Below are 21,018 nucleotides of genomic sequence, written 5' to 3' on the forward strand. Positions count from 1 at the left end.
CTATACCTTTTAAAACATGGGTTTGGCGGTCTGGTGATAAAATAACAGTGAGAGCTTAATTTAAATATCCAAGAATAGTCCTAACAAAGTAAAGAAGTAGTATCGGTATCGCCTCTACTATATATGATATTCTCATGTTTGTAAAAATAATTGAATAAATGCAGTCTTATACAAGCTTACCTAAATTATCTTCTGCTATTCAGTGGGGTTTATATTCAAGTAAGTATGCCTGGGAGTGTATCACTAATTTGTTTCGAATATAGTCATTATTTTTTGGTTTCAAACAGCTTTGTCATGTGATGCACTTTTCTTTTGGATTCCATAATTAAAAATGTAGGCTAGAGGAAGGGCAGCATTCAAATTGTTCAATACTACTCTGCAAGCAGGATCTAAATGGCCATTAGGTACATCTTCTGAGCCCTACAGCTAAATTATTCCAGAGTTTTGATGGTACAAACTTATTTGTAGCTAAGGAAGTTTGAAGGACAGGGAAAATACACTGGGACTGGGGTGAACCCTGAGCTGGGATGCTGAGGGACAGAACTTTTCTGGAAACAAAGCAGCAGCAGTCTAAAGTTCAGATTCTGTCCCTATTTCATGCCAAAAAGTTTTGTCTCTTTAAGGTGGCTTGTCAAACGGCAAAGAATTTTGCAAACAGGCTTCTCCACCGTCCTCCCCTAACTCGAATGGTTAGGGAAAAAAATGAAGTTTTTCCACTCGACCTAATTTTAATAGCTATGCCAAATCTTCCTCTTCTTCTGCTTAGAATAGGGCTTCCCCCGCCTTTATAAATAAAAATAAATAAATATCCACTCCTGTAGAGGTTTTTAACCGGTTTTTCAAGCCCAGCCTTTGAATAGCGACAGCGGCGGCGGCGGCGGCAATAGCAGCCAGGGCTCTAAGAGTGAGTCACTGTTTGGAAATGGAGTGGGCGTGTGTTTGAATGTAAGAGAATGAATGATGTCAGGAAAAAGGCTGTGGTAGACAGAGGGAAGGTGGGGACAAGCAAAGAGCATGAAGCTGGCTGAAAACGGAACAGTGGCTTCAGAAACAGAAACGGCTTGCTCGCCTTTGGTCTCGTGTCTTCCTCTCCTCCTTCCAGGAGCCGCCCTCAGGCCGTGGAAAGCTCTCCAGCTGTTGCACGGCCGGCCTAACGGTCCACACGGCATTCCCCAGAGGCGGGGAGGGAAAGGTGTCCCGAATATAGAAGTAACGGGGTGGATGAAAACTGGGAGCGGAAGACGGAAGGTGGGCAAAGTTTCTTCTAGCTGTTTCTCCTTGCGGCTATTAGCCCGGAGATAGGAGTGTCCCTGTTCGTAGCCAGACGGAGCGGCAAGTACTAAAGAAGCCTGGAAGCTCTAAAAAGAACTAGTTTATGCTGGGTGTTGGAAGGCTTTGAGTTCCTATTCTGAGGCTGTTGCCTTCGTTTAAGCGAGAGAGAGCGAGAGAGAGAGAAGAGGTAAGTTTAAGAACTTGATGTGTCAACCAGAGGTTTAGTTCTGGATAAGGAAAAATGATGCTTCAATTGCTTAGTGTGTTTTCCTTTTAAAGAAAAAGTCAGAGAGCAATTCTTAGGTTATTGGCAAAGAGCAAGTTTTTTCTGCTGTAACATATATAATAAGAGGAATTCTCCTAATGAAGCTGACTTTCAGAGAAGTTTTTTTTTTTTTTTACAATTTTCTGTGTAGGTTAAAAGTTGTGAAGTATTGTCAAGTATGCTTTCATTAAGGAACTTCCAAAACAGCCAGAAACTTCTTGTTTTGATCTTATTGGTACAAAATATTATAAACAGTTAAATATAGACATTTCCTTTGGAAACATCTCTTAGAAGTAGAATTGTTCATTTATTGTGAACTATTTCAATTCTAAGACATATCTTATTCAATTTATTTTCAAGATCTTGGCAAATGAAGAATGTGTATATTTTAATGGTAATGGGACAATGGGAAATAGCGTTTGTGAGCATTGATTTTTAGTTTGTTAAAATATAAGCACTAATAGCAATGTTTGCCATATTCCCATGGTTTTTTATATATTTGGAATATATAATGGTCCTAGAAAATAACCATGTGTCCTTAGAATAAAAACAAATGACTCTATATTTTCATGTTAGAAAAAAATATAATTGAAAACAGCTAGTTGTTAGAATTTTCTGTAGATTGATTTGATAGACTCCTGGAAAGCACAGACAATGAGTTTTGATAAATGTTATTTGCTTGAAGTCAACATGTACTTAGTGTACTATAATGTGCATCTGAGAAAAGAATCTGGAGATAATTCATTCTGTAAAAGTCAATAAATGGAACTTTGGAATGGCTGGAGAATTGCAGCCTGTGTGGTAAAACCAGCTGTATGAGGAAGAACACTATAAAAATAGGTACATATATAAAAGCAAATAGGTTTCCTGTTACTTTGATGTGTGTACCTTGAAGTGTTATCAGGCTATTCCCAGAAACAAAAAATAGCTTGGAGAGTGCATTCATGATGTTTAACTTATGTTTAATTTTGGCTGTTACATTCTTTTGCTAACTTCATTTAATTATTTTAAAAATATCTGATAATGCAAATTATGCATGATTGTTGCCTTACTCTGTACTTACTTTGTGGAAGATATAAATGTTCCAGTCTACAATGTTTCTACAATGGTTATATGTTTGTAACAGTTAAGTGCAATATTGTTAATGCTTCTAGTCATTATTTTTTAATTTGATTGTTTAAGTGCATTATATAAAAATATGGCATTTGTTTTAATTGAGAATCAATTTATTTATAGATCCTCTCAAATTCCCCAGTTTGATTTGTGCAAACATACAATAGATTCAGTAACAATTGTAATGTTTGTCGAAGTATAAATATCTTTAGATTTCATTCTACCCTCCTGCAGAAATAAACACCACCCTTTTATAAGCAGAGGTGAAGCTATCCAACCCACTATTTTCTAAAATATTTTTATAGTGGAAAATTAAAAACCCATCAGTTACGGAAGTAGGATACAATTATGTCCTTTTTATCAATAGAAACACTAAGAGATCAAAATACTTTTCCTCAGGTCCTCAAATCTTTTGTGGAGGTTTGGGAAATCTGAAGCAGGCCAAGAAAAACAAGAGAAATTCAGATAGGGAGAAAAAAAAACTGCCTTTCTCTTCTTTATGCATTCTGGATTCTCATTCTTTTTTAGGCCAAAAAAAGCACAGTTGATTCACGTTTCAAAATTCATGGCTCAGTGTAAAAAAGTCATCTGACGTATATGAAAGGGTAACATGAGAAGAAGCCCATAAAGGTGTAACCACTGAAAGCAATCATAGTTACAAAAATGGATATGTTCCTGGATAAGTGGTTTGAATACAGCAGCCAAGTACACACTCTAATGCTTTAGTTCTGCCAGCACCAACTGCTCAGAAAGAATGGAAGCATAGATAGTGATGCAACTTTATGTAGATTCCCCTTTCCCCCCTTAGAAATATATATATTCAGGAAAGGGAGAAAGTAGATGAATTACCTAGAGAATAACTCATTAACTATTGTCAGCAGGAAAATGCTGATAACATGAAATCAAATCAGTTAAGGCTTCATGTGATCGTTTCTGCCATCATGGGATCACTTTCTGAAAACACATTTAGAATTGATTCTAAACTTCACTGTAATCGTTAAATAGCTAGCACTGTGTTCATTTTTTAGCAATACTATTTGTTTTTCTTGACAGTTTTAACAGTTCCAAAACTCATTTATTTCAGCAGTCTAATGAAAGTGTGAAGTATAAAGAAAAAGACTTTAAGGTCATCTTTTCTGCCAAGCATTCTGACATCTAAGCAGACATTAGATGCAAAAGAGTAGCTCAGATGAAAGGATTTAGGCAAAAAAATAAATAACAGAACACTCAAAAATTCTCAGTCCAAGAACATATATTTAGTATCACAACCAAGTGCAGAAATGTTTTTTCATGCAAATACTTCCTCATCAAGCATTTTCATTTAGTTCCTTATTTAGTGGAAAGTAGAATAAACAGCTTAATTGTTTTTTTAAAAATCTTGCTAATCTTTTGTAAATCACCAGAGTTGTATTTGTAGATTGTAAGCCACCACCTGATGCTCTGGATTTTAATGTATCAGAGATAAACCTGATAACAGTTTATTCATAAACAAGGTATTTATTATAATGTCTTCCTATTCACTGATAAAATAATCTCAAAGCAGAGAAACAACAAATTTACAAAAACAACTATTTTATAATTAGAATAAATGTCAAATTGAACTCAGCTAGTAATTACATGGTCAGATCCACATTTTTTTTTCTTGGCAACAATAAGGAAGTGGTTTGTTACCATTCTCTGAGATGTTTTTAGGTTTGCCTGCCCTCTTGTATCTTGATGTTCTCCCATCCAAGAACTGCAGGTAGTCACAATTTTGTCATCATTTGTTCAGAGATCATTTGAACAAATGACAGTGCTGAAGGGTATAATGACCAGTCCCCAAAGCTATGATGGTTATAGCACCCCTGCATTCACATGATCAAAATTCAGGCACTTGGCAGCCTGCTCACACTTATGACATCACACTTCAACTCCCCCTATTGTCCTAACTGTCTCCTGTCTATGACCTTTTAGCTCCCTGCATATTGTGACACTTGCTGCCCTGGATGATATTCACTGTCATCTTGTTCCAACTGCTGATGAGGCATCCCTGCCCTGGCCCTTTGTGAGGCAGATAATGGCCGCACAAGGCTAACTTCCCCAGGTTGCTTGCAGCAATTTCCTTGTGGGGAAGATGGCCTCATGTGGCCAGCAGCTGCCTTTTGAAGGGCCAGGATAGGCATATCTTGTCAGCAATGGGAGAAAGAAGGTGGTGAATGATGACAGGAGTCTTGGTGTGGGAGGCAGTGAGGGAGGCTGAGAGGTAAAGTCACATATATGTTGCGCTTCATAACTATATCACTTAACAATGAAAATTCTGGTCAATATTTTGATTGCAAGGATTACCTGTAACCAGGTCCAGCCTTGCTAAGTTATTTATGATTAGTTAAGTCATCTGCTGTAACTATAATGAAAAATTCTTTAAATATACTCCCATCAAAAGGGAGCTCAGAAATAGGTGATTTTGGTAGCAGCTTCAAAGCTGTGAATAATCTTTCCACAGAGATATAGATTTTTCAGTATTGTTAACATTTAGAAAAACTGCAAATATGAGTTTTTCAGTGAGCATTTAATACCTTCTGCAGCATTGAATCTTGTTTTGGCTTTCTTTGATATTTGTTTTAATTATTAATAATTTAATTAATAATGCTATATTAATAAGTAGGTATTCATTTAATTATTAATTGAATGTTTAATAATTATTATTAAATATTGGAAGCAATTTTCAAGCTCCCTTTCTACTCTGTTATTATTCTGTTATTGTCCTACAGTTTTCTGGTATATGAGCTGTCTAGACTTTTTTTTCAAAATGACAGGTATAAATATTGCACAAACACCCCAAAAAACTTTGTGAGTTGGCATTGAAGACTCAACACCAACCATAACAAGGTAATTTAACAACTGTTCCATTAGTAGTATATGTCTTCTTATCTGGGTAGATGCATAGCAAAGAAGGCAATGTAAAGCTTTATAGGCAACCAAAAACACATTGAACTTAACTTAGTAGTACAATTCTAGCACAATTCAGGTTTGGAATATATAAAGATATTGATATAGTTGCTCCTTGAACAAGCTATTGATGCAGACATTTTGCACTAGTTTCATTTTCGGGACTTCTGTAAGTATTCCTTCCATTATAATCTCTTTTTAGGTTACTTTTGCACTGATTAGTTGACAGCTGGTGGCTAATGAAGCTCAGGAAGGTACTGTTTGCCACTGAAGCCATGAGACTCTATTTGTGATGGGGGTTCTAGAAGTACCTCTAGATTATCTGTCTGCTCCATTGAGGAGAGCACAGCTCTGTCCAAAGCTGGATGAAGAAATCTCTTTCCAAAACACTGGGATTTCAGCCTCAGCTAATTTTACCATTTTCATCACCATCAATAGTTAGAATGCAGTACTGCAGGATACTTCTTCTGTTATCTGCCAGCTGCCTACAATTTGGCAGTTCAAATCTCACCAGGCTCAAGGATGACTTAGCCATCCATCCTTCTGAGATTGGTAAAATGAGGACCCAGATTGTTGGGGGCAATAGGTTGACTCTGTAAACTGCTTAGAGAGGGCTGTAAAAACACTGTGAAGTGCTATGTCTAACTGCTATTACTATCATCATCATCATCATCATCATCATCATCATATTTTATCTCCTATATTGTATTGTCCTCATAATATCAATATCTCTATCTTTATATTACACATACACACACACACATCTATCACATGGCATACACAGAGGTCATGCAATCACTGATATACAAATTTAAATAAAGTGTCATTATATATATATTTTATTTAAATTTGTATATCAGTGATTGCATGATATCTGTGTATGCCATGTGATAGATAAATAAAATAATTTGCAAATCTGGTGGGCTTCAATTTGCTGGATTAGAAGTATTCATGAGCTATATTATAGTTTAATTTTTCCCCTCTTCATACCATATACCTGAGTGTGCTTATGCTCTTATGCTCTAATTATATAGTTGCCTAAGTATTATTATTTGACTGTAGGGTACTGATGTCTTAAAATCAAACTTTACTTTCTTTAAACTGATTTATGCTTTCAGTTACACTTCAATTTCTTAACTGGCCTTAAGTAGTTTCTTTTATTTTATTGATTTAATTTGCAGATTATTTATAGAAAAGCTTTCTGGTTTAAAGTAGATAGTTATGTAGTATATACAGATATTTGTGAACACTATATAAATGTGGAATACATGACACTTCATTTTAATATGGATACAGTGCTGCTATATGCTAAGCAGATGCTGGGAGAATGACTTGGAGGATGACTTTTAACAGAGATGCTGCTGTCTTTAAGATCTCAGCCTGTTAAAAGGATTATTGTACCATGGACGCTACTGTCCCAGATTATTTCAAAAGACATTAAGAATCACAGACAGTACTGTCCCAGCAGATGCTCTGCAATTTATTTAGGAACTGAAACAGGCATTGATAAGAAAGTTTCTACAAGACAGATAAACTACTGTTTCCTCAAAGCTGCATCTGTTCAGAAAGCTATTTAACTATATTGTTCATTGCGGTTTAACTGCAATCTGAGTCTTAGGCTGGAATCATTTTCAAGCTTACTGCACAACCCTATTGAACTCAGGAAACCTCTGAGTATGTATAAATCAGATAGAAAGCAATTCTATGTTTATTTTTGAGGAAGTCCCCTATTTTCAAATAAGACAGCTGATTTTACAATTTTGTAGCTCATTTTTTTCGCATGTCTGCCTTTTTACTTCACATTTTCTCAGCCCTAAACCTTTCTCTCTGAATATACAGTGCAAACTAATTTATCTTGGAAAATAATTCATGAAAAGACATGGGGAGCTCTAGCTTTAAAAGTATGAGCTAGGCCAGTGATGGCAAACCTTTTAGGTACCAAGTGCCCAAAGTGTGTGCATGCGCCCAAACTGCAAGGCATCCTGTGCATGTGCAGCAGAGACCCGAAGACCAGCTGGCCGGCAGGAGGTGTGCACACATGTGTGGCAGAGACACGAAACAGAGCTGTGTCTGTGTGTCCATAGAGAAGGCTCTGCGTGCCACCTCTGGCATGCGTGCCATAGGTTCATCACCACTAATCTAGGCACTCCAATGGAGCACAGGTAGTGCTGTAAATGAATACTGAAGTATAGTTTTTAGGATCAGGATTATTTTTAGAATTAATTTACAAATACACAAATGTTTTATTCTTCCAGGCAAAAGTAACTAATTATTATCAGTCTGTTGATCAGTTTAGATTAATGATGAATGAGTTTAAACAGGACACAAAGTGAGGATTTCTATGCATGGTCTGTTAAGCAATGTATAATATCTTGACTTGCACTTAATGATACTAAGTCCTGATGAGTGCAGACATCATGCAGAACAACTCAGCTAATATATTTGGTCTTGAGATTTGAAAGAATGTAGTAAAATATGAAGTGACACTCTTTCTGCAACTATTCAAAGTTACAACCAGCACTGAATGACAGCACTGGTCCTTGAAGTTCTGACCATCACAGCATCCCCATGGTCATATGACTGCGATTTGGGTGCTTGGCAACTGGTGCACAATTATGGTGGTTGAAGCATCTCATGGTCACATGATCACCATTTACGATTTTCCCTGCTAGCTTCCAACAAATAAAGTCAATGGGGAAGCGGGCAAGTCTCAAGTCACAGTATGTGATGTGATTAAGAATCACACATTATTCTCTTAAATATTGTAACTGGACTTGCTATTCATAAATCAGCATAATGGTATGAGTTTTTGCTTATACCATTGTTGTTTACCAACAGAGTTACCACTCCCAATTATGATCGAGGAGTATATGTAAGGGGGGGAGATAGGCAGGCAGGCAGGCAGGCAGATAGATTCAGATCCTTATTTCACTAATAGATCTGAAAGAATTGCGCTGATTGTATCTTATTGTAGAATTTATATTTAATAAACGTTATGTATTTATATGCACAGCAAAAGTTTTTGGATCTGACAAAAACAACTTTTTTTACTTGAAATAATAAAAATTAGTGGCTTTGTTCATGATCCACTGAAATTCGTTTGAAATTTGATTCATCAAGAATTCATAAGTATGTTCTCAATTTCTGTCTATTACCTTTTTTGCAAGTAGAAAGGTCTAAAGCAGGAAGTCTTAATTTGAATTACCTACTTTATTCCTTAAAGAGGCAGAGGTTTATAAGTAGTGGGAGATTTTTAAAAAGTCAGATATTTAGGACAAAGCTGACAAAACTTAGAAGAGAGACAACATTTATTTATTATTAAATTTATTTGCCACCAATCTTGCCATGTGGTTACCCTGGGCAGCTTGCAACATTAGAATGTTTAATTATGAAATATGTAAATATAATAATAGTAAAACAATAAAACAGTGAAAATAATGAAAGTATAGCAATATGAATTAAAAAATGGTGGGGTGGCAGCAGGATATGAAGGGAGGGGAAATGGGGTCCGTCTAATAGCATTCTCTCATGTGGTACTCCACCTTTGAATTCCCAGGCCAATCAGGAGAGCCAGGTCTTCCTGGACATTTGCTAAAAGGAGCAGCCACAAAGAAAAATTGGAGTAGCATTACCATATCATCCATGATTTAATGTTTTAGTATAAAAATGTTTTGTTGTGGAATATTTTGAAGTGGATGGTTGCCAGTGACCAGCTGATTTGCATTTTGATCTCATATTTAGCACAATTGGATTGCTTGTTGAATTGAATCCAGCTTTTTGTCTGCAAAATGTAAATGATGGTTGCCTATCTATGGCACAACTTTCATATGGAGTACAATTGGATTCTTTCTGGAAACTTGCTGTTTCTAAAAACTCTTCATTTTGTATCTTATTACATATATTTTAAATGCTGAAATAGTGTTGGTGGCAGGTGAAGATGGAGATATCGATCTTAGTACTTGGCTTCTGATTAATATTATCCCTTATTCTAATAAAATTAGTCCCACTAATGCAAGTGTCTATCTAAGTAGGACTCATAGTATACCTACTGTGCTAGATATGGTGGATTAGTCAATCATTTGGAGGTAGGGGGTCCGACAAATAATCTGATCCTATGTCATGAATTGCTGTTCAGTTGATAACCAGCATGTTGAATGTATCAGGTAGGCTACTAAAAACCAATGCACCTTGTGAAATAGTGGTGCACCCACAACTACCTATTCCATTGTGTTTTGGACCACTTGCAATTTCCAGGTGGTCTGCTAAGTTAGCTCCATATAAAACACTACAACAGTAATATATAATATATATAAAACAGGAGTGAAATCAACTTACCTTTGCTACTAGTTCGCAAATGTGACTGCTCACTTCTCTGCGCATATGAAGGACCTTCCACGCATGCACATAGCATCAAAAGCAGGACGTGATGACGTCCGGGTGGGTGGGTGGAGCCTCCCGGTTATAGAATCGGCTGAATTGCACCACTGATACAATATATAAAATAATGATAAGCAATTAAATGGCAATTGTCTTTTTTCTGTAAGTCAAGTATTAATTAAAATGTCTAATGTTGTTCATTCAGTCACCTATGTTGTAACCAGATTAATGGAATATTATCCTTGAGGATGTAAACATATATGCATTTACTTTGGAATAAATCCTCTAAATCTCTTTGTATTTAAAATTATCGGCAGACTGGGTATAATTGGTTATTAAGGGTAGATTTTTAAAACTTAGTTAAATGAACTGCATACAATATAATTGGTCAGTGATTAGAACATACATATATTTTGTACATAGTCCATCTGTGGCCTAATTCCTGGCATTTACACTCAGTGTTAACCAAACTGATAGGGAAAAATGTGAAATGTGAAAACCAAAATTGGTTACGTTTACATGCCATCTTAATTTATAAACCATGGGTTACAGACTATATTGCTTGGATTCAAAGAAGATGTGATACCAAGCAAACCATCTATTTAGATAGATGCAAGAAAACACATTTATAAGCCAAATAACATTTTCAAATGTTTGTTCCTAATGAAAATGAAAGACAGTTTTGGAACTGTGTTGTTTTCTCTGAAGTAATATTTCAATAATCATTAAGTTTTATAGAACAGCCTATTAGTCTTCCTAATCAAATATATGACTTCTTGAAAGGCAATGTGTTTCTTAGGAACTGGGGAAAATCATTAGCAAGAGCCATAATAAATTACTTGGGCCACAACCATTTATTTGAAAATAAAAATAGGATAGTTCTTTGGCACCTTAAAGAAAAACACATACATTATGATATAATTATTTTGTCGACTATTGTACACTTGCTTAGAAATTGATATCTTTTAGTTAATGTATAAGATCATTGAGTTCAATTTCCCAGATATAGGAGTTATTGAATTAATTCATGTATTCCACATAGCTTATTAATATCTTTTGGAGCATCTCCTCCATCAGTTTTATTAAAGGCTGATATGCCTTCAGGAATATTCTCTCGAGACTTATCTGAATTAGGCAGTTGTCCTGTTGCAGAATGGACCAATAACCATTTTTAGAGAACAACAATAGATGATATTGCCTTGTATTCATTGTATTTAATAATAAATGCAACCTTAGGCAGATTTTCCTGTTGTATTTTAGAAATACTCCTTTCACCATTCTTGCAAGTCCTCCTTTCTGTGCAGTTATCTTTGCTATGAAAGCTGTAGTAGCAGAAGGGCTATAATACTTGCTTTACAAATGTTGCTGATTCAAGATCCAGCAGAAAATATGATTTTTTAATTACTAATTTTCATTCCTTGAGCTAGATACTTTCCCTTAGCCATGTTATTTTTAAATGTCCAGGAGTTTCACCTCAGGGAAGTTGTCTCATGGGAGTGTAGTGTACATGTTAGCCTACATTGCAATCTGAATAGCATTTGAGCTGTTGCCAAAGTGTCTCAGTCTGACCAAAATCTTTCCAAATTAAATTAGAGTCAAGCAAACATGAGCATAGGACAGGAATAGTTTAAGCATGTTGTGTAGACATGCCATAAACTTCTGACAGTTGGCCTTCTAGCCACATTAAAAGCTTGATTTAATATCCAATGTTGGCTGTTTGCTACAAAATTTATAAATGAAAATAACTTGACACAAAAATTAGTATTTTGTGAAAATCTGAGTCATTTAAATGGCAGTGACTGCATATCTTGAATTCTGTAAATAGATACTTATCAGTGGATAGAAATCGATACAAATTTATATTTAAATATATATTCCTTTTATTTGGGAAAGTTTTGAAAAAGTTGCAAGTAGCCAAAGTATTGTGTAAGGAAATAACTGTAAAAACTATTTTGATCTGAAGTTTATTGCAGATTATTCCTATATAGAGGACCCTAAATTTAGTTCTGAACTTTCTGAACAAGTATTTCTGAAATTCTAAAAAAGAGCCACTACGAAATCACTATAAACAATACTTCATATGAGATGAATAGGTATGTAAATCTGATTCATAAATAAATTAAATAAATAAACATTTAATTTGGGATACTGGGATTTATTATGAAATTATTACTACTAGTAGTATTATCTATATATTTTGGAACAAAATACCATTCATAATTTACATTTAATATTAAACCACAAATCAACTTTATTTAGAAAAGTAGGGTATATAGGCTACTTAGAATTGGTTTCAATTGGAGCAGAAAATAAACCCTGGAAAGAACATACTATTTTTAAATGAGATTTTCAGTGAAATCTGTTGGTTCTGAACAGTGACATATAAGGGAAGAGCTGAACTTTCAAAAGATTTATTTTTTCCACTTGGTTTATTGTTACTATGAAAGATTCAAGGAACAAAGGTTAAAAAAGGGCATGGTTGGTATTGTGTAACATTTTTTGGCAAAAATTAAATAGAGCATGTTAATAATATAAATGGTAGGAAATACCATTTTTAATGGTATAAAAGGAAATTCTTTATAATACTTTTAAAATTGCTAATCAGACTAGGCAACTCAACAATAGTTCTAACATAACAAAAATTCCATACATCTGAATTCATCTGAATAATGACATCATAATCAATTCCAACTGAATTACCTCAGACCACTCCTGAGTATATGCACCTTAAGGGAAGTTGTGAAGCTGGGGCATTAAAAAGAGTCACTTGTTAATCACAACAAGCATAGGATTCAGAAAAAAGAGCATCTAATACAAGGTCAGTAGGAAAATGAATATTTTTTCTTAGACAATATTTATTTGATATATTTTAAGCCCCCCCAAAATTTGAATAAATTATTTTAGTATATCAGTATAAACTATGTATAATCTCTAAGTTTTGCTATAGTACTTACTGGGGGTATTAAAATATTTTTTCTTGTCTCTCTTTTCCTATTTCTGTTACCAGAAAAAATAAGCAGATGGTAGAAATATACAACTTCATTGTTCCAATTATTATCGCTTGTATTCTTCAAAAATTAGAGAGAAAGCAGCAACTGATACACTTTCAGATGTTAGTTCTGCCAGAATTCTTAAAGAGCATATTGTACTGTATATTATTGGACTTTGTCAAACTATGATCATTTCACCTTGTCTCCTCTCCTCCTTTTTTAGATTTCTCATTTAAAAAATACTCCCAACATTAACTTTTCTGATGTACAAGAACAAATGCAACTATCAGTTCAATTATAAACATATAACCTGAAACAGAACTAAACCATGATGCTTCTTGGTCTTCAGTGATATCATAAAATATAGTTTGAATAGAAAGGCAAGCTATAAATAATTTTGGAAAGATTTGTTCTAATTTTTTAATTACTCAGTCCTTGGAATTGGTTGCTAGCAGGCTTGCAATTCTGTTTTTAAAAATCCTGTTTGAATCAGCTTTCTTTCTATAGAATAGAATTAGATAGCTTTGGTGCAGATACATGAATAGGAATTTTCATACAATTTTTTACAAGCAGGAAAAAGTGCTTGTTTGTGGGAGTATCCAGATTTATTCTCAAACCTATTCCTTGCTACTAGGTTAATATTGAGTGCTACATATAGCACACTCTTCAGGTTTATTCATATATTTCTTCCTCATATATCTGTCTACTGCTGTCTGTTTTACACATACACACTCAAACACACCCATATATACCCATACCCACACACAGACACATAAAATACACACTACAGTATTTCTTTTGTGATAACCAGTGTTATGTAAAGTATAGAAAGCAAAACAGAAATGAGAAAGCAATCTAGTTTATACCAAAATTATTTACTATCCCTTTCCATACTTTTCGGTTCTTATAAATCATCCATGCTTCTATCAAGCACATACACTGCTTCAGATTGTATTTTGTAATCAGCTGCATTCAACCTCAACTTTCTTAGTTTTTCCTTTATGACTATTTACTCTTTTTCATATGTTTATTTTGCAGTTCCTAATTCATTCTCCATGCTGCATGCTATGCTGCAGAGTAGAATTTTATTTATTTTATTTATTGAATTTATTGGCTGCCCATCTCACAAGGCTAGCATTACACATGCCTGTTCAGATCCAGTATACTGTAGTTGTTTTACTGTATTTAGACAGTTTCTAATGTAGATTTTACTTATATAATTCAGCGAACAGATCGGGTTTTTATATCTAATTCATTATCTTTGTAAACATTTAGTTAATAATTGCTAATCTTTGAGCATACAAGCAATTTATTTTATTATGGATACTTTTATGTCACTTCATTCAGGTGAATATAACTGGTTTACTGGTAGTCCTTGACTAATGACCATTCATTCAAAGATCTTTTGAAGTTACAACAGCACTCAATAAGATGACTGGTCCCCAAAGTTATGGCTGTTGCTGCATCCCCACAATCACATGATCAAAATTTGAGCACTTGGCAGATCACCTGATTTACAATCACAGAGGTGCTTCATCCCTCATTCGTGAGTTGGTGGTGGGGAACTATGAGTATGTCCTTTTGGGCCCTGCACTCCATCAGTCCTGCTGCCCTACCTGACCTTTGGTATCTTCTTGGTCCCACTGCTGAACCAGCATATCCAACCTGGCCTTTTGCAAGGCAGCTGCTGATCTAGGAAAGTTTCTTTCCAAAGTTGTGCATGGAAGTTTTCACATGAAAATTGAGGAATAGGCCTCAAGAATATACTTGTACTACTATATTACTTCTCTACTTATCACTTTGAGGGTTGAGGGAGATACAAAGTTCCAGTTCTTCCTCTCTGGCAGCCTTAACCTTTGTTATTTGATGCTGTTTATAATAAAATATATAATGTATGCCAGACTAAATAGCAACGCAATCTATAAAATTATATTATACATTCCAATTAATTCATAAAGTCAAAATAAATAATAGTCCCATATATTTCTTTTTTATTTAACACATTCCTAGTTCCCAAATATCTGCTTAAAGAGCCAAGATTCTAACAATTTTTAAAAATATTAACAATGAAGATGCAGCTCCTATTCTTAAAAATAGCTGGAGGAAAGAAAGTTTGTATCTGGTATCTTCCTACCACATTTAATGGACAATAGTGTCACTTAAGAAGTACTCTGTAGTAGCATATAATACCTCTTTTTGATCTATTTATAAAAAATGAAGTGATTAATGCAGGTGCTTGGCAATGAATGTTAGGTGTTGTGAAATTTATAGGAATGTGCTATATTTCTATGTGACTTGATAACATCCCATAGCAATAATAAATATAAATGACACATCCTAAAAATAGTTCAGTCACCACTCCTTTAACAAGAATGAGAGTGACAACTATTCCATTCACTGGTTGTTGACTCACTTTTTAGGTGAAGTAAATGAAAGTACATATTACTCAGCTCATGTTCCTCCTTTTAATGATTATGACTAATCTAACTCTTCTCATTTTTCAATTAGGTATTATTGCAATGCTGATCCCTGTAGCCATGAAATAGTAAAGTAGCCCAATGTCATTTAAGGTTGAATTATTAAAACTATAAGAAAAAAAACTGAATGAATTTTTCTAAAGCAGCAACTCCAGAAGTGGGTTCCTACAAATTCAGACTGGTTCAGATGAACCGGTAGTAATCTGGAGGCCTGGGTTGTTGGAACCAGCAGCAACTCAGGCCTGCCATGCCCCTGAACCAGTTCTCCTATAGCATCGCCATTCTGATTTTCTGTTCTGCACATGCGCAGAACAATTTTCACTGCAGAAATGTAATTTCCCCCTTTTTAACCTTTTGCGCATGCGCAGACCTTTTTAGGTACAAATGCGCACATGTGCAAAAAATTTTGCCTGTCGAACCGACAGTAATCCCAGCAGCAACCCACCTCTGAGCAACTCATATATATCATCAGAAATTCTAAATATTAAACATACATTCTGATTCTCAGTATAGTTAAAAATAAAACTTTATGGCAAAATATTTTTAATGCACGCTCTCTTAAAATATTGTTCAAAGTAATCTGGAGGAAACAGCGTTTCTGCTTAGCATAAACAAACACTGCACATGTTTTTTGTTTGAATATGTAATTGTTTATCTTCATAGATCCGATAATGCCACTTAGAAAAACCTCCTTGCTCATTTCTGTTTACTTTTACTGCTTTTCTTGAAAAAAGATTTCACCTTAGCAGAAACAATATGTAACTGGAATGCTGTTCTTTTATAAACATTTTCGAAATTGAACAAACAATAAAATCAACAAAATATTAAGAATTAAGGTATCTGTTAGATTGGATAAAGGAAGGCACACAAAGGCTCCAGTAACAACAGCTCTTTATTGCAAGTCAAGTAAACATCCTGCTGGAGACGGGTCAGACAGCATCCCCTTTTAAAGGGATCTGTCAGACCTCTTGACCAATGGAATTCGACCTCTGTTCCAGCTGGAACAGAGGACCTTGGTGGAAACCTCTATCAGTGGGAGGGGATATCCAACACCCCTCCCCTCTAGGATAGATGAACCCAGTTGGTGACGTAGTCACGCAGGTAGGCGGGCTTTTGCGTAGCTCTGCCTGACCTGCGCAGTTCAGTGCGAGTGGTTCCTTCGGACAAGTCAGACGGACTTGTTTGCTCTCCGGTTCTACCTGATGGAAACTCCTGGAACTTTCCACAGGCCGCGGCTGGAGCTTGGTTTGGTTTGATTTATTGGATTTATATGCCGCCCTTCTCCCAAGGACTCAGGGTGGCATACAACATTAAAAAAACACATATTACAAAAGTTAAAAAAAAATTAAATAGAACATCCAAAACAAACCTAATTAAGATTAACAATCACATTTTTTTTAAAAAAAATTGATTAAAATTAATAATAATCAATAATTTATTTTGTTTTGTTCAGGCCAGGCTGGCTTGCTGGAAAAGCCAACTTTTTAGGGCGTGTCAGGAGGACCAGAGGTCGGGGATTATACGAAGCTCCGGGGGCAGCTCATTCCAGAGGGAAGGCGCTCCCACAGACAAGGCTCTCCTGGGGGTCACTAGCTGGCACTGTCTGGCCGATGGCACTCTGAGGAGGTCAACTCTGTGGGATCACACTGGATGGTGGGAGGCCAATGGTGGCAGTAGGTGGTCTTGCAGGTATCCTGGGCCTAAGCCATGGAGCGCTTTAAAGGTCATAATTGGTACCTTGAATCATACCCGGAAGACAACCGGCAACCAGTGCAGGCCGTCTAAAAGGGGTGCAACATGGGAGCACCTAGGTGCCCCCATGATAACCCACGCAGCCGCATTCTGGACCACTTGAAGCCTCTGGGTGCTCTTCAAGGGCAGCCCCATGTAGAGAGTGTTACAGTAGTCCAGGTGAGAAAGAATGAGGGCATGAGTGACTGTGCACAGAGCATCCCAATCCAGGAAGGGGCGCAACAAGCTTCTGGAGTTAACTCACTCGGAGCTCGCTGCGGGCCTGCATCAAAGTCAGATAAGTCTTCCGAGATTCTCGGGATTGAGTTGGACGTGGAGGGGTTGTTATTTTGTTTTGTGCGGCTTTGACTATCGTGCAGGAGTTACTGTTGTGTTGGTTGCCTAAGTTTGGAATTGGAAATCCGGCTATGGAGTTGGTCAATGTGCCTTCTCCAATTTCTACCATCCTCGAGTTCTACTATATACAATCGAGGACGTGTCATTCCGATTACCGTGGCAGGAATCCACAACGTTCCCCCTGTGTAGTTGTGTGCATATACCGAATCACCTATGGAAAAGGATCGAACTTTGCTTGTGGAGTCGGGGGGGGGGGGGTTATGTGGTGGAATAATTTGGATGTAGCCGGTTTAGGTGAGACCTTAGGCAGCGGCCCATGAAAACCTCAGAGGGGCTTCTCCCAGTGGTAGCACTGGGTGTGATGTGTTGGATCAATAGGCAGTGGTCGATTCGTCTCTGCCAATTGCCGGGGCCCATCTTAGCGAGGGCCTCCTTTGCAGATCTCACCATTCACCCTGCCTGACCATTGGAGGCCGGATGGAATGGCGCGGCCAGGGCATGCCTGATTCCCAGAGATGCTAGGAAGGTCTCGAATGGCATGGGCGTGAATTGGGGGCTGTTGTCAGAGACCAAGACATCGGGAAAACTGTGCATGGAGAAAAGTCTCCATAGTACTTTGATTACTGCTGCTGCTATAGTTGAAGTCATTAGGACTACATCTAACCATTTTGAGTAAGCGTCCACAACTATGAAGAATTTTTGGCCATTTATAAAAGCTTCAGGGAGGTTTGTTCCAGCTAATTCATTGCTACAGACGGAAGGAAGTTTCAGCACTAGAAACTATTTTAGACCTCTAATTACTGCACTAGATATAAGAATGATTTAGAAGGAATACAGTATTTTCTAAAAGATGACAGGCATCACTTTTACAAGAAGGAAAAAAACCACAAATAGTAAAGCTGCCTTTTAATCTTCATGCAGCTAAATTATCTTGCCCAGGCAATGGTATAAACATGAATTGCCTTACCTACGGTATATTAAATGAAAAGCAGTACATATTATATCACTGCATCCCCTTATCTCTTTCAACTTCTCTTTCAATGGTTTCATGTAGGTGCTAAAAGATTTGAGAAATAAAATAACTGTCATGGAGCAGAATATTACCAGCAACATCTTTTGAAATTAACATCCAGGTAAGACTATGCTTATGCTAATATAAAATACATGCTTTCTGTTTTTACCATAGCGTTGATTGGATGCATGAGATGATATGTTGATTTGAATGATAGTCTCTAGGTGGAGATCCTATCTTATGATAGGATAGGACTCGCTAATCACATGAATGTGGTTAAAGTAAAACTGAGCCTTGGTTGTGCTTATGGCACACTGGATATAACAAAGGAAAATGATAGAAATATACTGTCTTAGATTTATTGAACGAAAGAAACTATAAAAAGTAATCAATGACAACAAGGATAAGTTAAGATTAAAAGAAGCAGAAAAACAGTTGTGTGTTTTTGAGAAAAAATAGAAAAAATGGAGGAGTGAAAAAGTCTAAAGAAGGAACCTCCAGCAATGCAAAATTAATTAAGAAAAAAAAGTTAGGAAATAATTTGAAACTTAAGTGAGGGAAATCTGGAAGGAGTATTTTAGTACATTTGGGAATAATAGTGGAAGGTCAAAGAAAGAATTTGAAACATGCCATATATAGTATGTTAGCATCCCAAAACCAATTAATGAAGAGTAATGAATGTTTTATGCCTGAAAAATAGAAGAGCTCCAGGTATAGATAGTATAGCAACCAATTTTAAAATATAAACGTGCCTTGATTAGTGTGCAACCTGTATAATATGTTGATTATAATAAAAGTTGATTTTGTACAAAAGAAATTCATTGTAGTAGTTTAGTCATGTAAAAAGAGTGAATAAAGATCAAGGTACAAAATAAATATATGAAGATAGAGTGGATGGTCTGAGAGAAGAGGAAAGATTATCAAAAGTGCTGTTGGGTAAAGTTGTTAGCACCCTCAAAAAGAAATGAGAATTTTAAAAACAAAATTATTATTTATTATTGTATTCCCCACTCCCCTTTTTATATCTTCAAGGCAGGCTAAGAAAGAGGGACTGGCCCAAATTCACTATTTGGCTGGCTCTCATTTATATTGAAATGCTATGATAGAAGCATGATTACTGTGCAAGAATACAAAAATATGAATGTATATACTGATGCATTGGTATAAACAATATTTTTAGCGATATTAATGCCACAAATTTGTCTGGATTATTATGTCTTTTTCTGCCATGCCTAGCATTGCTTTCATCAGAATGGAACAGTATTTACTTTAATGACCACTCATTCAGCAACTTATAATTGTGCTGAGTGACACTTGAAACTAGTCCTTGTAGCTGCGGCTAACACAGAGACCCTGTAGTCACACAATTGTGATCTGAGTGCTCGGTGGCTAGCATGTAATTATGACATTGCAGTATCCCAAAGTGATGTGATGCCCATTTGCAGTCTTCACTGTCCCTTCCAACAAGTAAAGTCAATGTGGAAGTCAGCAGGATGTTGCAAATGTTAACTAGATGAGATTTGCTTAAGTTTGTGGGATTCGCTTAACAAGCAACCTGGATTATCAGAACTGCAATTATTAAGTGGCATGGTCATATGACATTGCACTTTATGACTGCATTATTTAGTGACAGCAATTCCAGCCCCACTTGCTGTTGTTAATCAGGGACTACCTTTAATGGGTTGTACATATGTATGTCACAGTTCAGATAGCTTATTCAGAAGCATATATGTTGAGGGTATCAAAGCATAGCATGAATTATGAGGGTAGCTAAACCATGAAAGAAATCCACTGTTTCTAGCCTTTAGCATCTCATCTGAATGTACGCTCCATTATAATGGTTTATGTGACTCATTAGTTGTATCAGTTTACTGTTTATCTCTTATAAAATGAAACAATGATTTATAGCTAATGTTTATAGATTATAGTACAAAGGAAAGTGCTTGGTTTGAGGTAAGACTTCGCTCTGCCTTGATCTGATTGTATTCTCCAATGTCTTGAAAGCTGTACTTGGAGATCAGTCATTTATCCTAAAATAGCCTATGGTCAAAGCAAAAGTACAATGCAATTGTGTTCCATTTTTTAAATGCTTGAACATATTTTTTAAAAATACTACCAATGTATATTAAGCCAACAAATATAAAGAGGTTTGCAAAAATCATTTTGTACTCTACAATATAAGGACATAACAAATTCAATTTAACAGTAGTCATTTTTATATTTATTTATTTAAACTTATACCCTATCACAATCTAATGACTTTCAACATCTTACAGAGTACATAATACCTCCAAGGTCCCTTCCAATTCTGTTATTCTCTTATTCTAATATACAAAAGTGAAAGCATCCATGATTTGATTAAAAATAATAACAAAACCCCCAAGAACAAAGACAAACTAAAAAGGTGGCACAATGTTTTGAGCATGCTTAATGTTTTGAACAACATTTAAATTAAGGGAATGCATGCTTTTATTTTGGATTTCCATTTTTACTTTT

General features: G+C 35.8%; 1 protein-coding gene across 4 annotated transcripts in view; it reads left to right on the forward strand.

Annotated features, from left to right (window-relative positions):
• The first annotated feature begins 968 nt into the window (after positions 1 to 968).
• Positions 969 to 21,018, forward strand: part of SGMS2 (sphingomyelin synthase 2) — a 35,100-nt gene continuing 15,050 nt past the window's right edge. The window contains exons 1-2 of one of the 4 annotated variants that reach the window (XM_032223833.1): positions 969 to 1,459; positions 18,565 to 18,643. The gene's annotated coding sequence lies outside the window, so the exon portion shown is untranslated. Of the gene's footprint in view, positions 1,460 to 5,457; positions 5,519 to 18,564; positions 18,644 to 21,018 lie in introns of those variants that run through there. The other 3 variants (XM_032223834.1, XM_032223835.1, XM_032223836.1) reach the window with 3 other exon arrangements.

The sequence above is a fragment of the Thamnophis elegans genome, chromosome 9 (genome assembly GCF_009769535.1).
Source record: "Thamnophis elegans isolate rThaEle1 chromosome 9, rThaEle1.pri, whole genome shotgun sequence".
Classification (NCBI taxonomy): domain Eukaryota; kingdom Metazoa; phylum Chordata; class Lepidosauria; order Squamata; family Colubridae; genus Thamnophis; species Thamnophis elegans.